At 45.0% G+C, this 17,414-nt stretch overlaps 1 protein-coding gene across 3 annotated transcripts in view; it reads left to right on the forward strand.

Moving 5' to 3' along the window:
• The first annotated feature begins 14,738 nt into the window (after positions 1–14,738).
• Positions 14,739–17,414, forward strand: part of prr5l (proline rich 5 like) — an 85,127-nt gene continuing 82,451 nt past the window's right edge. The window contains exons 1-2 of one of the 3 annotated variants that reach the window (XM_033039218.1): positions 14,739–15,168; positions 17,172–17,174. The gene's annotated coding sequence lies outside the window, so the exon portion shown is untranslated. The remainder of the gene's footprint in view (positions 15,169–17,171; positions 17,175–17,414) is intronic. The other 2 variants (XM_033039216.1, XM_033039217.1) reach the window with 2 other exon arrangements.

Consider the following 17,414-nt stretch of genomic DNA (forward strand, 5'->3'; position numbering starts at 1 on the left):
CCATCCACTCCACCCCCACCATCCCCTCCACCCCCCACCATCCACTCCACCCCCCACCATCCACTCCACCCCCCACCATCCACTCTACCCCCCACCATCCACTCCACCCCCCACCATCCACGCCACCCCCCACCATCCCTCCACCCCCCACCCCACGCCCCCCACCATCCACTCCACCCCCCCCATCCACTCCACCCCCCACATCCACTCCACCCCCCACCATCACCACCCACCCCCCCCATCCACTCGACCCCACCACCATCCACTCTACCCCCCACCATCCACTCTACCCCCCACCATCCACTCTACCCCCCACCAGCCACTCCACCCCCCACCATCCACTCTACCCCCCACCATCCACTCTACCCCCCACCATCCACTCTACCCCCCACCATCCACTCTACCCCCACCATCCACTCTACCCCCCACCATCCACTCCACCCCCACCATCCACTCCACCCACCCACCATCCCTCTACCCCCCCACCATCCACTCCCCACCCACCATCCACTCCACCCCCCACCATCCCTCTACCCCCCCCAGCCACTCCCCCCCACCATCCACTCCACCCCCCACCATCCACTCCACCCCCCACCATCCACTCTACCCACCCACCCAGCCACCTCCAACCCCCCCCATCCACTCCACCCCCCACCATCCACTCCACCCCCCACCATCCACTCCACCCCCCACCATCCACTCTACCCCCCACCATCCACTCTACCCCCCACCATCCACTCTACCCCCCACCATCCACTCTACCCCCCACCATCCACTCCACCCCCCACCATCCACTCTACCCCCCACCATCCACTCTACCCCCCACCATCCACTCTACCCCCCACCATCTCCTCCAATCCCACCATCCCCTCTACCTCTCACCATCAACTCACCTAAACCACTCCAGCTACTACAATCTCCTGTAACCGCATCATCCCCTCCACCCCTCTCCATCCCTCCACACCCCTCCACACCCACCATCTCCCCCAACCTCCACTATTCCCTCCACCCCTTACCATCTTAAGGGGTTGGGCAGGCTAGATGCAGGAAGATTGTTCCCGATGTTGGAGAAGTCCAGGACAAGGGGTCACAGTTTAAGGATAAGGGGGAATTCCTTTAGGACCGAGATGAGAAAAACATTTTTCACACAGAGAGTGGTGAATCTCTGGAACTCTCCGCCACAGAAGGTAGTTGAGGCCAGTTCATTGGCTATATTTAAGAGGGAGTTAGATGTGGCCATTGTGGCTAAAGGGATCAGGGGGTATGGAGAGAAGGCAGGTACAGGATACTGAGTTGGATGATCAGCCATGATCATATTGAATGGTGGTGCAGGCTCGAAGGGCCGAATGGCCTACTCCTGCACCTAGTTTCTATGTTTCTATGTCCATCCCCTCCCATCCCTATCATTCCCTCCACCCCTCACCGTTCCTCTACACCCACCATCTCCTCCAACCCCCACCATTCCCTCCATCAATCCCCTCCACATAGCACCGTCACCTCTACTCCGCTCCATCATCCCCATCCCCTCTACCCTCACAATCCCATCGCATCCCCACCATCCCCTCCACCCCTTCCATCCCCACCAACCCCTCCCTCCAGCCTTCACTGTTCCCTCCAACCCCCACTATTCAGTCCACCTCCCACCAGCACTTCCACCCCTCCATGCACCCCTGCCGCTTGTAAGGCTCTAAAGCTCCAGTATCTACAATAAGGATCAGTGCTAGTTGGGTGCAAACACTCTGTGCCCACAAACTGACTGGACAGGGACCAAGCCTGTGAAACTGGATGCGTTGTTTTCACTAATAATAGATCCCAGCTTCCTTTGGGGGAAACTCACTGCAGAGCAAAGCTCGATTCCCGTCAATGTTATTGTTGAACAGAGGAACTGACTCCTCACATCATCAAGAATACGATACACTTTGCCCGGTAGCTATCCACTTCCTGTTAGATGGTGATTGAAAAATAATTGAGATGACTAAGACAGTACGTGAGAACAGCCATTTGATTTTCTTCTGTTATTAGAGCCCCACTCTCACTTTTATTCACAGTCTAAACTTGGAGTAAAGATCTGCCCAGAATAATAAGATAGTTACAGTTTGGTAATGACTAGAGAAAGCTTCATTGAAGTCTCTCCATGGTTTGACTAATTGTTTACTCCTGTTCAGAATGGAATTAAGCTTTGAAAACGTTGCAATCAATATACCCTGTTATTTAGTGAAGAATGTCAATGGTGGATTCAGAGGAAATGGGGATTCATCTCACTCATTAATCTGAGTCTTGGTTCACGAGTTACTTCTCCAAATTCACAGTTCATTTCTCAGGCTTGGTATTTCTTTTAAGCTGCGGCCATGTTTCACCAACTCAGGCCACATTTACGTGCCGTCTTCAGCACTTTGGAGAAACAGTTCCTCAATTCGCCTCAGGAACTCAAAGCCTCCAATTTTCTCCCATATGAGTCTCCCTGTCTAAGTTGATTTGTTTTGTTGATGTTGATTGAGGGATGAACATTGTCAAAAGTTATCAGGGAGAAAACCCCTTGCTCCCTATCTAAATCCGTCCTAGAGGGCAAACTAGAGTGAAGATTAACACTGTATGCAAGAGATGGTGTTTCCAGCAACGCGTTATTCACTCAACACTGCACTGTGACAGTCTGAATTTGTGGAATTATTATAGTTCTGAAGGAGGCCTTTCAGCCCATCACGTTCATGCTAGCTCCCAGTAGAGTATTGCCATCAATCCCCTCCCACTGTAGATTGTTCTTTCTCATAGGCCCACTCAATCCCCCTTTTGTTTCCTTTGCCACCTACCACCACAAGGCGCAATATATATGGCCAATTAATCTACAAGTGGGTCTTTGGGATGTGGGAAGATATCAGAGCACACAAAGAAAAGCCATGTGTGTACTGGGAGAATTCTACACAGCCAGCACCAGAGGTCAGGATCAAGCCAAATTCTCAGGAGCAGTGAGGAAGCAGTTCTAACAGCTACAGTGAGCATTGAAAAGAAGTTGTAAATCAATAGACCCTGGTAATCAATCATGAAGAATGTCACCATCCGACTCAGAGCTCCAAGAGGAATCCCCAAATTGATTAGTGGAACACAATGCACGTCTAATGGTTGGACTAACATGGCACCAGACAATGGTTTCATTGCTGTTTATACATCTCGTCCATTGAAAACCGGAGGCACAGCTTTACACTAACCTTCATCTTACTTGATACTTAGAGATACAGCATGGAAACAGGCCCTTTGGCCAACCGTGTCCACACCGATCACTCGTTCACACTAGTTCTGTGCTATCCCACTTTCGTATCCACTCGCTACACACTCAGGTCAATTTACAGTAGCCCATTAACCCTCAAACAGGAGCACCCAGAGGAGCAGTCACAGCAAGAACGTGCAAACTCCACAAGGACAGCACCCGAGGTCATGATTGAACCCAGGACTCTGGAGCTGTGAGAAAGCAGTTCTATTCGCAGGATAGAAAGTGCCATTTGGCAGGCATTTAAATAGTGGTGGCAAGCAAACTTTGGGCTTTCCAAGTAACTGCATGGAATGGGACAGAATCAGAGAGGATTGGAAATGGAGGAGGTTGATGGGGTCTTTGATCAGAGAGTCTCCTGTGATAAGGCCCAGTGAATGGCCTATGAAATGCAGAGAGAACAAGAGCTGAGATAGGTCTGGATGGTTCAAGAAGAGCAGAAAGCTTGTGACCTGAACTAAAGGGTGCGACTTGTTTGCTTTTAGATCATCTTGCCCTTGAGTAAAGACTGTGGGGTCAAAGAGGAGAACTACAGAAAATCATGTCAGAAGCAGGTGAGGGAACATTAGCTGAGAAGGGCACCAGGTTAGGAGATTTTGAGTGAATCTGCTAAAACTCAGAGTCATTGAGACATATAGCAGGAGAATAGACACGGTTCACTGAATCAAGGTCAACCATGAACCACTCATTTACACTAATTTACACTTATTTGGATCCCACGTTTTCATTGTTTCCACATTGTCATCAACTATCCCCAGATTCCACCACTCACCTACACACCAAGACCACTTTACTGTAGCCAATTAACCTGCCAACCCACACATTTTTGGGACATCAGAGGAAAATAGAGCACCTGAAGGAAACCCACACAATGTCTGATGTTGGGACTGACCCTCAGTCTCAGACATGATGAGGCAGATGCGTTTTTGTCTCATTGTTTGGTTTAATTTAGTTTGGAGATACAGTGCAGAAACAGGCCCTTCGGCCCACTGAGTCCTGGCCGACCAGCGATCCTAGCACTATCCTACACACTGGGTACAATTTACAACTTTACCAAAGCCAAACAAACTACAAACCTGTACGTCTTTGGGAGTGTGGGAGAAAACCAGAGCACCCTGGAGAAAACACACACGGTCACTGGGAGAACGCACAAACTATGTATAGACAGCAACTCTAGTCAGGATCGAACCTAGGTCTCTGGTGCTGTAAGGCAGCAACTCTACCACTGCACCACCATGTCTCCCCTTCAGAACTATCGTGCTGGATTTACATTTTTTTACATTCCAAAAATAATCTTTATTCAGAATTTTGTTTTAATATATTCAATAGAAAGCAGTGCAAAGCTCTTAATACATTCTTTTTTTTTTTTTTTTAATATTTTATTTTATTAGAAGTAAGTACAGTCATATGGCACCAAAGTGCCTAATATATATTTTCATAATACATTTTATGTACAACCTCTTAATACATTCTTAGCATCAGTTTATACATTCAATGTTGTTGGTTCTAAACACAAAATATGTAGTAGAATATCTCTTTTTTCTGTGTACATATCAGCATGGTCACTCATGTGGCCCCTTGGGGTGATATCCCTTCCCTTGTTTGAGAGAGGTCTCTATTGGACTCATGCCTTCTGAGTCCATGTGTGGAAGGACCCAAGACAGTGTGTGCTGAGTGATTTGATTTTTAAAAATAGAGGAGGTTTGTGTGTTTTTTCATAAACGAGCATCTGCAGTTCCTTGTTTCGCTGACTTTTTATATGTGTTGGCAGAAGGTTAAAGCAAGAATGAGGCTGTGAAATAGCAATGTATTTACTCATTCATTCATCCATTCAAATGATTAGGGGTTTAGATTTTTGGTTCAATTACGGGTTTCTTTTCTCTCCTTCGGCAAAGATGAGCAATTTCCTTTACTAAAATATTTCAGTCAAGGGAGGACGGCCACACGAGCACACTGATGACGTCATCATCAAAGCCACCACACCCATCACCATGAACCCTCCTACACAAAAAAATATTTTACACTAAACTCAAAATCTGGCGATAAAGCTTGTTATATATCTGCTCGGAAGTAGCTGTGAGAAAGTTCCCATAAATATAAGTAATACTAATTATCATCAAAATAATGCAGTCGAACTATTACATAATGGCCGCACCTGAGCAAAATATTAAACGGTCCTTGCGTTTCTATTTTATTATTTGTATAAAACATTACTTCAGCAACAATGAACATCTTCACTCCACCGATCGCATGTGGTTGCCATGGGAGGTGGAGTTATCCACACTAAAAACATTTATCTGACCACATCAGACCAATGGCCTCGCCTCTATCTAACATTTTGAAATAACTTACTTTCCTGCAGAAGATGAAATATTAATGTTGTTGATTATTGTGACTGGAATCCAAAGCCAAAGCAAATTTCTGCATGGATTTTAGATGGACAATTATTCATTGGAGTGGAATCAATACAAAATGACACATGATTAATAAAGTTTCCACAAGCATGGCGACTTATTAACTTGCAATAATTCTACTTCTTAAACAGCCTACGACTTTATTCCAGTGCCCCATTCCCACATACGTGTTCACGTACATGCAAGGATGCATGCACACACATGTACACCCACACATATCCTTACCCCTGCCTCTGAGTATCCTGACCACTATCTCATCGTGCACCCACACCAACACCCTAGATCACAGGGTGAGTCAGAACCAGTCCCTTCTCAAGGTCTCACCCAAAAACACAATAAAATGGGAGCAGGAATAGCCATCAGGCCTTTCAAAGCTACTCTGCCATGTAATATGATCATAGAAACATAGAAACATAGAAAATAGGTGCAGGAGTAGGCCATTCGGCCCTTCGAGCCAGCACCGCCATTCAATATGATCATGGCTGATCATTCAACTCAATATCCTGTACCTGCCTTCTCTCCATACCCCCTGATCCCTTTAGCCACAAGGACCACATCTAACTCCCTCTTAAATATAGCCAATGAACTGGCCTCAACTACCTTTTGTGGGAGAAAATTCCAGAGATTCACCACTCTCTGTGTGAAAAATGTTTTTCTCATCTCGGTCCTAAAGGATTTCCCCTTTATCCTTAAACTGTGACCACTTGTCCTGGACTTCCCCAACATCGGGAACAATCTTCCTGCATCTAGCCTGTCCAACCCCTTAAGAATTTTGTACGTTTCTATAAGATCCCCCCTCAATCTTCTAAATTCTAGCGAGTACAAGCCAAATCTATACTGGCCTCAACTGTTCTGTGCCACTTCTCCATGCCATTCTATTGCTGGATCCAGAAAATATTTATCCACCTCCACTTTAAATACTTCTAATGATCCAGCTTCCACCACCATTTGGCACAGAGGATTCCAGAAGCAATTTCCATGCACTCCAGTTTTAAATGGCCCACCCCTTATCTTTATGTTATGTCCATTTATTTGTGACTCCCACAAGTGAAAATATTCCTGCATCTACCCTGTCAGGCCCCCTTAGGACCTCATATGTTTGAATAAGGTCACCCCTCATTTGTCTTAGCTCCAAGGAACACAGTCCCAAACTACTTCACCACTCTGTCATTCATTCAGAAGCACTCTCAACTCCAGATACGTTGATACATCTCAGCAGATCTTAGATCACTGAAAGGGAGGTCTACCTGCAATCACAGAGGATGGGCGATGAAGCTCCCAGCTCCTATGGTCTACTGGCCATCTAGAGTGTGGAAACATAAGAAAAAAAAACAAGAGTAGGCGATTTGGTCATTCAATACAATACAATCATGGCTATACACAAAATGCTGGAGTGACTCAGGGGGATAGTCAGCATCTCTGGAGAGAAGGAATGGGTGACCTTTTGGGTTGAGACCCTTCTTCTGAAGACTGAGGACCTTCACCTATTCCTTTTCTCTAGAGTTGCTGCCTGTCCTGCTGAGTTACTCCAGCGTTTTGTGTCTATCTTCGATTTAAACCAGCAGTTCCTTCCTATAACATCATGGCTCAGATTTTACCTCAGAGCCATTGTATGCACAAGTGCCATATCTCTTGATTCCCTTAATATCCAAATATCTTTTGATCTCTGTCTTCAATATACACAACAAACAAATCCCCATTGGCTAGAGAATTGCAAAGATATTCCTCCCTCTGAATGAAGAAATATCTCTCTCCTTCAGGACACAAGGAATTGTTGGCGCTGGTATACAAAAAAGACACAAAGTGCTGGAGTAACTCAGCGGGTGAGGCAGTATCTCGGGTGGGCATGGATAGGTTGTACATGTCCTCCAGAGATGCTGTGTGGCCCGCTGAGTTACACCAGCACTTTGTGTTTTTTCTTCTCACCTTCCTGGGAGAAGTCAACTCTGTATCGACCCTATAAAACTTCTTAAGAATTTTATACATTTCAACAAGATCATTTCTCATTCTTCTAAGATCAACGGGATATTGGTACAATCGCCATCACTCAAAAACTAGGAATCAGTAGGGTGAACTTTGATTGAACTTCCTCCATTGTAACTTCCTTAGTTTGGGGAATCAGACCTGTGCAACTTGGCCTTATTTGCTCCTTGAAAAAAACCCTTAGAATTTTTAGCACAATTAATCTCCCCTTAGCTTTTTCTTTTTGCTTGCGTGGCTAATCGCTTGTCATTCATTTCTTCTTATTCTTCTTTGTCTTCTTTTCCCTTCCTATGAGATCAAGGATCCCTTGTTTCCATTCTTCTTTACTGAGTACTAGGTGGGCCAATGTAGGAAGTGCTGACTTTTCCACAAGTAGGGCAGGAGGCAGGTAGTTTTGAAGTTGTGCACTCTTTCTACCATTTACACAGAGCTACTCTGTATACGGGCTCAAGGTTTTCAATAACAGCCCAAATATTCCTTCCCCTGTACGAAATGATAGCACGATGAGAGTGCACAGAATGCACAATGGATAATACAAGCAATCTCTTACACTGTAAACCCCTGAATACGCACTTAGCATCACAAGGGGTTAATTTTTAGGCTTCTGGTTCTGTGCAGTCACTAAATACGAAGTGCCTACAGAAAAAAGTAATTGTAACAAAAGAAGGTAAAATTGTGAAAAGATTATCCATGCCACCTTGCCTTGGTGTAACTATCCGCAAAGCCACCTGCTAGCTCCATTTCAGATACTTCCTGTGTGGAACTTAATTTGTTTAGGCAAACGGGTCATTTCTGGTTGTGATTTGTTCACACTTTAACCCGATGGGAAAACAGAAGCCTGACGACATTCACACTTTCTCCAGCTCTCTCTTCTCGCATTCACAGCAAGATGCAAATTCACCCTCATGCTGTTGCCTACCACACCATGAACCAAATCTCCCATCCGTGTACACGCCATGAATGGGTGGACCGAGACTCAAAATCATTATTTTGCTATGTGTCTTGAATAGGAAATCGCCTGCATTATCTACTGTAAACTTCCCTGCAATTTCACCACGTCATGCAGCTCAATCTAAAGCATTTCTAAGAATTTATAATTGCACAGCAAACACGACAAACAATTCATAGCAGTGATTCAACGCTCACAAAATTAGGAACTGTGACGATTGACACAAAGGGGAGTAACATGAGAAAGAGAATTTTAAAATGGATGATGCTGTGGAACTAGTGTAAGAATGATGTGTGAATGTGACATGCTGAGGGAAGAGTGTCAGCACTGTGGCTGATGTTCATTGAAGATTGAGGCTCATCGAAGGAGCTTTAAACTAATTGAGTCCGGAAAGGAATGGAAACATACAAGAGATGAGCAGGGGGAGGCCATTTGGCCCTGCTCCACCATTTAACACAATCCTAGCTGATCATCCACTTCAGTACCATGTTCCCTGCTTCTCTTCATATCCATTCATCCCTTTGCCATGAATAACTACCTTGTTAACCTATAACCTACCTTGTTATTGCATTCCTCAGAGAATTCCACAGTTTCAGCACCCTCTGCATGAAGACATCTCTCCTAATATCATCTTAAGATGACAAGGCACTGACATCAGTCATCATGAAGTGCTTCCAGTGGCTAGTCAAAACTCACATCTGCTCCTCTCTCCGACACTTTGGACCCTCTTCAGTTTCCGTGTAGACTAAACAGGGCCACGGACGATGCCATCGCCATGGTAACTCACACTGCGCTCACCCACCTGGACAAAGGGAATACATATGTGAGAATGCTCTTCATTGACTACAGCTCGGCATTCAACACTGTAATTCCCTCAAAACTAGTCCCCAAGCTCCTAGATCTTGGACTGGAGACCTCCATCTGTGGCTGGATATTCGACTTCCTGACGGGCAGGCCCCAGGTGGTGAGAATTGGCAGCCACACCACTTCCTCACTGATCCTCAACACAGGCGCACCACAGGGCTGTGTGCTCAGTCCTCTCCTGTACTCCCTGTTCACGCACGACTGTACTGCTAAGCACAGCTCCAACATCATCTTAAAGTTTTTAAGAAGGAACTGCGGATGCTGGAAAATCGAAGGTACACAAAAAAGCTGGAGAAACTCAGCGGGTGCAGCAGCATCTATGGAGCGAAGGAAATAGGCAACGTTTCGGGCCGAAACCCTTCTTCAGAATTAATCATCTTAAAGTTTGCTGACGACATGACCATCTTGGGCCTCATCACAGACAATAATGAGACAGCCTATAGAGAGGAGGTAAAGGCACTAAACAGCTGGTGCCAGGAAAATAACCTCTCTCTCAATGTCAGCAAAACTAAAGAGATGATCGTGGACTATAGGAGACAGCAGGGGAGTGGACACCTCCCCATCCACATCGGTGATGCTGCAGTTGAAAGGTTCAGCAGCTGCAAGTTCCTCCGTGTGCACATCACTGAGGACCTCTCCTGGACACTGCACACGGACACAATAACTAAGAAAGCCTGCCAGTGGCTCTTTTTCCTGAGAAGACTGAGGACGTTTGGCATGAACGCCAGAATCCTCACAAACGTCTACAGTTGCACCATCGAGAGCCTGCTGTCGGGCTGCATCACAGTCTGGTACAGGAACTGTTCTACCCACAGACGCAAATCACTACAGAGAGTGGTGAAGGCGGCGCAACACATCACTGGCAACGGTCTCCCGGCCATTCGGGACATTTTCCACCGGCGGTGCCTGCGGAAGGCACACAGCATCATCAAGGATCACAGCTACCCAGCACGCAGACTGTTCTCCTTGTTGCCGTCAGGCAGACGATACAGCAGCATGGCTGCACGTACCACCAGACTTAAGAACAGTTTTTATCATCATGCCATCAGGCTTCTGAACTCATAAATGCATCATATATGTTGATTATTTTATTTATTATTGTCTTTTACCTACCAATGTCACTTTCTATCTTATCTTTTTTTTACCTTAATTTTATCCTTGTAATATCATTGCTGAGGTGACCCGTTGTCTTGTCGAACACATTTCATTGTACCGATGACCCTGTGTTAAACTACAAATGGCAAATAAAACTGAACTGAACTGAACACCCCACAAGCTGCGGCTGTGACCCCTGGCTCTGGACCCAGAGGCAAGATTGTTTGAGTTATATATTCAGAAGCTCAACTTGATATCAGATTGCTCAATGAGACTGTAGACAGTCAGTTTCTTCTCAAGCTAGGGCTTAGAAACAGTTATAAAGTCATAAGTTCATGTTATCAGAGCAGAACTAGGCTATTCAATCAAGGTTGATTTATCTTTCCCTCTCAACCCCATTCCCCTGCCTTCTCCCCATAACACCTAACACCTGTACTAAACAAGAATCTGTCAATCTCCACCTTAAAAATATCCATGCACTTGGCCTCTGCAGCCTTCTGGAGTGTGGAGTTTATGGCAGAAACTAAAGATGAGATGACTCAATTCTTCCCGATGTTATACGGATGGAAAGGAATTAAGGCTCCAGCAAAACTTGATATTGGACGAATGGCCTGATGGTATGGAGGCAAGGGTTTGAGAGGTATAGCTGGCTGTCTCCTGCCGACTGATGTAACCTAATCATATTATTCCAGTTGCCAGGGTGGTGCAAATAGCAAGGAAGAGGAAGGGATTGTCAACTTTTTAGAGCTGGTAAGTTCCTGTGCTAATATTGCTGGCAGATTCATCCTATGAAAGCAGAAGAATCGCCACAGTGGAGTGCACTTTGCCAAAGATTAGATAGTAGCTTACAAGAAGGGAATGATACCTGTTGCATCCAACTACATTGGACCGCCACAGAAATTAGAATCCACAGAAGCATGTTAAACCTGCAGGGATAATTTGCACAACTGCCTTGCATAAACAGGTTGGCTTCTGTGATGTCCTTGATATTTGGCAGGTGAATCTGGTCAAATTAATCATTATATGGCTGGCTAAAAGAAAAACTGTGTGTGTGAGATTGGTTCCCTGTGATTCTGGCAGGATTAAGCATGGAGTGACGATGGGTGCCTTCCTTTGCCAGCAAGATCTACTCTGATATCAAACACGACATTGAGTAGGGTCATTTCATGACTTAAGCAGGGTTGGAACCTTGCAGGGAACCCAAATTTTATTTTGGTGGGTCTGCAGAAAAGATAGGTGCAGATTTGAGAAGTAGGAATGCTTGCAAAGATGTTGGAGAAATTTGGGATACTACTGCTTTGGTGGATGCTTTTGAGGATATTTTGGGTTAATTTTGTGAATTAACAGTGAAACAACACTAAAAAATATACTTATTCTGAGAGACATGTAGTACAAAAAGAAAAGCGGGATAGTAATCAATCTAAGGTCAAGAAAACAGGAATTAGTTTCATTGTCAATAATAGTTTGTACATTTTTACGTTTGTAACACCCAACTCATATTTTCATCTATTTTCTTTGCACTTCGTAAGTATTGCTTTCTGATACATTTTCATTATTTATATTCTACACAACTTCCTTCCATTCTAACTGATTCTGCTTGATGGCACGCATTTCCTTTCTATTTTATTAATTCATCAAAGATCCTCTTAAGTGCATAAGAGTGTTCTGTAGTATCCGCCTTATTAGCACATTTGCCGATAATGCAAAGAAAGGTGGGAAAAACAAGTAGCGTGGATAAAAAGTGGCGGCAAATGAATATTTAGATCAGGTGAGTGAGAGAGAAAAAAATTTTGAGCTGGAATATAATTTGGGAAAATGTGAGATTATCCACTTTGGTAGGAAGAATTCATAAATAATATTATTTAAATGGAGAGAATCACAGTACAGAGCGATCTACAAGTCCTCATTCATAAATACAGAAAATGCAAGTACAGCAAGAATTTAAAGGGCCTGTCCCACTGTACGAGGTAATTCAGGAGTTCTCCCGAGTTTCCCCTAATTCGAACTCGGAGAATTACGGTAATAGCCATTCGTAGGTACTCGGGGCTCTCGTGGACATTTTGCACACTGCTGAAAAAACTTCACGAGTTACCGCGTTTCCCGAGTACCTGCCGTTAGCATTACGAGCCGCTACGAGACATCCACGAGCTCCGACGTACCCGCTACGTACATTCTACGTACAAACTCCATGAGTTTGATTTTTTTTTAAACTCTGGAGAGCTCTTGAATTACCTCGTACAGTGGGACAGGCACTAAGTAAACAAATGACTCCTGGCCTTTGCAACAGGGCAGATAAAAGTAGGACGATCTTACACTTTGCTAAAACAACGATATGCATTTCTTCTCTCTTTATTTAAGATAAGGAGTCTGAAGTCAGTTTAGAGAAGGTTCTCCAAGTTTAGTTCTGGGATAATGAAGCTCAACCTTGATGACCAGCTCTCACTGAGTTTAAGGGAATGAGGGATTTTTTTGTAACTGAAATTTGATCGGGGGTTTGTCAATGCAGATGCTGACAAACTATCACGGTCTAGTTTTACTAGGATAACTGCTACTTTCTCGTTTGCTTTTTTATTGTAGTATCTGATGTGCTGTGAAGTTGCAGCAAGCAAGAACGTCACTGCTCCGGTTGGTATCTGGTGCAAGTGACAAATAAATACAATAGTAAAACTAAATATAAACCTAAAGAATTCTTGAAATAATGCTCCCTACAACTAGAGGGCATTGTTTCCGAATAAGGGATCATCGATTTAAGATGTAGGTGAGAAAGAATGTCTTCTCCCGGGGGTCATGAATGTTTGGAATTCTTTAGCCCAGAGAGGAGTGGAGGTTAAATCATTCAACATATTCAGGGCTGAAATAAAAAGAGGGTTGGCCAATATGAGCATCAAGGGTTACAGGAAACAGGCAGGATATTTGAGCTGAAGATAGACACAAAAAAGCAGGAGTTGTTGGATAGGCAGCATTTCCGGAGGGAAGGAATGGGTGACGTTTTGTGTCGCGACCCTTCTTCAGACTTTGTGTCTATCTTCTGTTTAAACCAGCATCTGCAGTTCCTTCCTACACAGGATATTTGAGCTGATCGGGCATAATCGTATTGAATGGCAGGGTAGGAGTGAGCGCGGATTTTGCTCCGATTTCTGATGTTCTTATATGGTAATGAGTTCCACGTTGTTAAAACACCGTGCAATGAAAGCTGAATTTCTTTTACCAGTCAGTGACTCTTATATTCATGTTCCCTTGCCCATCTCTCCTTGCGAACATTGCACTAAAGTCCTGTCAGCTTTCCTCTGGTGGCACCTTATCAACGCTGGGAAAATGTTCGCATATGTTCTCCTATTTGTTTTGCATATGTTCCCTTTTCAATTCTCACTTTGAATCTCTTGCCAACCACGATTTCAGATAAATCGCAATCCAATTTTTGAAGCAGAAAGTTTAAATACAAAGGGCTAAACATTGAAGACCATAGCTTGTGTTCAAACTTACAATGAGAAAAAAAAAGGTCATAATTATATAAGCGAGTTGCAATAGAGTGGGCATACACCAGCCACTAAATGTCTTCGATACACGATGCCGAAGTCACATTCTCCACCCCCGCAGCTTTCATTTCATCGTACTGTAATGTGTCACTTCTAAAAGTCGCACGCTTGCTCTAAGGTGGGAAGGCTGTGAACTTTCAATGTTGGACTGACAATCCCGTTACTGAGAGTGTGACCCTTCAAATGGGCCGTTGGGTCAGAAGAGGAGGAATGTTATCCCCATTTCCCAAACTAATATTTACTCTGAAGAAGGGTCCCGACCCGAAACGACACCTATCCATGTTCTCATAAGGTCATACGTGATAGGAGTAGAATTAGGCCATTCGCTTTTCAAGTCTACTCCGCCATTCAATCACGGCTGATCTATCTCTCTCTCAACCCCATTCTCCTGCCTTCTCCCCAGAGATGCTGCCTGACCAGCTGAGTCACTCCAGCACTTTGTATCTTTTTAAAAAATAAACCAGCGTCTACAGTTCATAGGTTCCTTGTGTCTAATATTTATTCACCCATAAAATGTGGTTATTGGCTAGAAGTCCAAATACTGGCTGTTCATCTCCCTATCGCAACAGTGAGGATATGAGGGTGCTATCTAAATGCAGGACTGTAGATCTGTCGGCTGGGATCCCACCTTCCTTTGTTTTCCTTGACTTACCGATGCAAAACATGGTCCTCGCATTCTAGTGACTGGTTTGAGATGAGACTAAATAATGTTCACTCCCATCATTTGCTTCCATTTTTAGACAGGATTAAAAAATCGCCGCAAAAGAAACGCAACAGTTGGGTTCAGTCCAAAGAGGAGTCACCTGAGGTGGGGGGGAAGCGAGCGGAGCACCCGCGACTACGCCTACCACATGAAAGCCTGAAGTCTTGCATAAAGTGAGGTTGCAGCGAGTGAGAGAGAGAGAGAGAGAGAGAGAGAGCTACCCCGCCAGCCCAGCACACGAGTGCCCGCCGCTGCCCCGGGACCCGCCTCGCCTCACAGCCCCTCTCCCCAGTTTCAATGCCTCCCAGTCGCTTTACAAGCAACGAGTCGCCCCCAGTGCGCTGAGCTGTGGAAACTGCAGGGTAAGTCCGCCGTTCATTACATGCAGACTGACTGTGGTATTCGACTCGATGGGGGGGTTTAAGCGGGATGTTTTTTTTCTCTGTGTGTTAGTTCGATGCTTTGAGTGACTTTTCCCCAGATTTTTCCCAAGAGACTCACGCACGGGGAAGTGGCCTGCTCTGAGTCTCTGAGTGTGAGTGTGCCAGGTTTGAGGCATACTCGTGGGATTATTGATCCTGCAATAGTTCACTCGTCGACACACAGCGACCTCCTACCCCGCACACATACACACACACTCACAATGACGCATGGCTCCCACAACAGAAACTCTCCCAACTCTCTCTCCATCTCAGAAACAGCAATAGAACACAGACGACAACTCCGGAGCAGGCCTTTCGGCCCACAATGTCTGTGCAGAACGTGATGGCAGATAAACTCTGTCATCTGCCATCTAAAGCTGTTGCCATAATTCTCCACGTGTTTATCTAAAAGCTGTTTAAACACTGCCACGGTATCTGTCTCCGCCACCATCCCACGCAGTGTGTTCCAGGCTCCCACCACTCTCTTATTCTGTGTTTTAATAAAAATGCCCCACACGTCTTTGAACGTTGCCCCTCTCGCCATAAAGGTATGTCCTCTAGTCCTTGACATTTCCACTCTGGAACAAAACAGATTGTCTTCACTATCTATACATCTCATAACTTTACAAACTTCTATCATACACTGTTGTATACTTATATACTTCTAGTATACATTGTGATATACTTGTTCATCTGAAGCAGGGTCGACACATTCCTTCTCTCCAGAGATGCTGCCTGTTCCCGCTGAGTTACTCCAGCTTTTTGTGTCTATCTTCTCTAATTATACAAACTGCACTGGGCACCAATTGCCATTTTTAGTGTTCTGAAATCTTTGAATGCACATTTGAAATAGGGATAGCATTGACAACCCTTTCATTCACATTGGGGATTGCATCTATTGGCTATAGCTCGACAGCAATGGCAAGGATGCAGAGCCAGAGGAGATGGTGGAGCCATGTACTCCCACAACATTAAATAAATATTTATATTAGACAAGGCTGTGGTAGAGAGCCTGAAAATGGAATCGGTGTAGAGGTGTGCTCGGTAACCTGCGAGGGCACGGTGGGTGCAAAGAGTTGTTTTTGTGCTGAATGACTACGATTCTGTGGTTAATATTACGACATCTTCATAATTTAGGAGCTTCAGACAGGATAGTAAATTGTAAGAAGTTTTGCAAACGCCACGTTGATATCCAGGAATGGAGGGAGAGAGAAACCTGTTGGCAAACAACGTACTCCCAATAGTGGAGATACTAGACATCGTGGTTTAATTAGACAGTCGTCATTGCTCAATCAAAGGGAAATTGCTTTTCCAGGGCAAGGTAACTATGGGAAACTTTTAGTTAAGTTTAGTTTATTGTCACGTGTACCGAGGTACAGTTATTTGTTGCATGCTATTCCGACAGCGGAAAGACTATACATGATTACAATCAAGTCATCCACAGTGTACAGATACAGGATAAAGGGAATAATGTTTAGTGCAGGACAAAGTCCAGTAAACCCCAATTAAAGGGAGTCTGAGAGTCTCCAATAAGGTAGATGGTCGCCCAGGACTGCTCTCTCGTAGGTGATCGTACAGTTCAGTTGCCTGATAGCAGCTGGGGTAGTCCAGCGGTGCGGTATACAATGGGTTCGATTCTGACTACGGGTGCTGTCTGTATGTAGTTAGTACATTCTGTGACCTCGTGGGTTTTCTCTCGGTGCCCTGGGTTCCTTCAACACTCCAAAGAAGTACAGCTTTGTAGGTTAATTGGCTTTGGTAAAATTGTAAATTGACCCTAGCGTGTAGGATGGTGTCGGTGTACGGGATGATCACTGGTTGGTGCAGACTCGGTGGGCCAAAGGCCCTGTTTCCACGCTGTATCTCTAAAGTCTAAAACAAACTGTCACTGAATGTGGAAGTGTATGTTTTCACACATCTTGCCAGATGGGAGAGGGGAGAAGAGGGTGTGCCTGGGGTGAGGCTCGTCCTTGATTATGTTGCCGAGGCAGTGTGAAGTGTTGATGGTGTCAACGGAAGGGCGAATGCCTTGTGTGATGGTCTGCCGCTTGCATCCACAATTCTCTGCAATTGCTTGTGGTCTTGGGTGGAGCTGTTCCCCAAAACATGCTGTGATGAATCTCAAGAAAATACTTTCTAAGGCACATCTGTAGAGGTTGGTGAGAGTTGTTGGGGGCATGCCAAAC

This window comes from Amblyraja radiata, chromosome 20, assembly GCF_010909765.2.
Source record: "Amblyraja radiata isolate CabotCenter1 chromosome 20, sAmbRad1.1.pri, whole genome shotgun sequence".
Lineage (NCBI taxonomy): Eukaryota > Metazoa > Chordata > Chondrichthyes > Rajiformes > Rajidae > Amblyraja > Amblyraja radiata.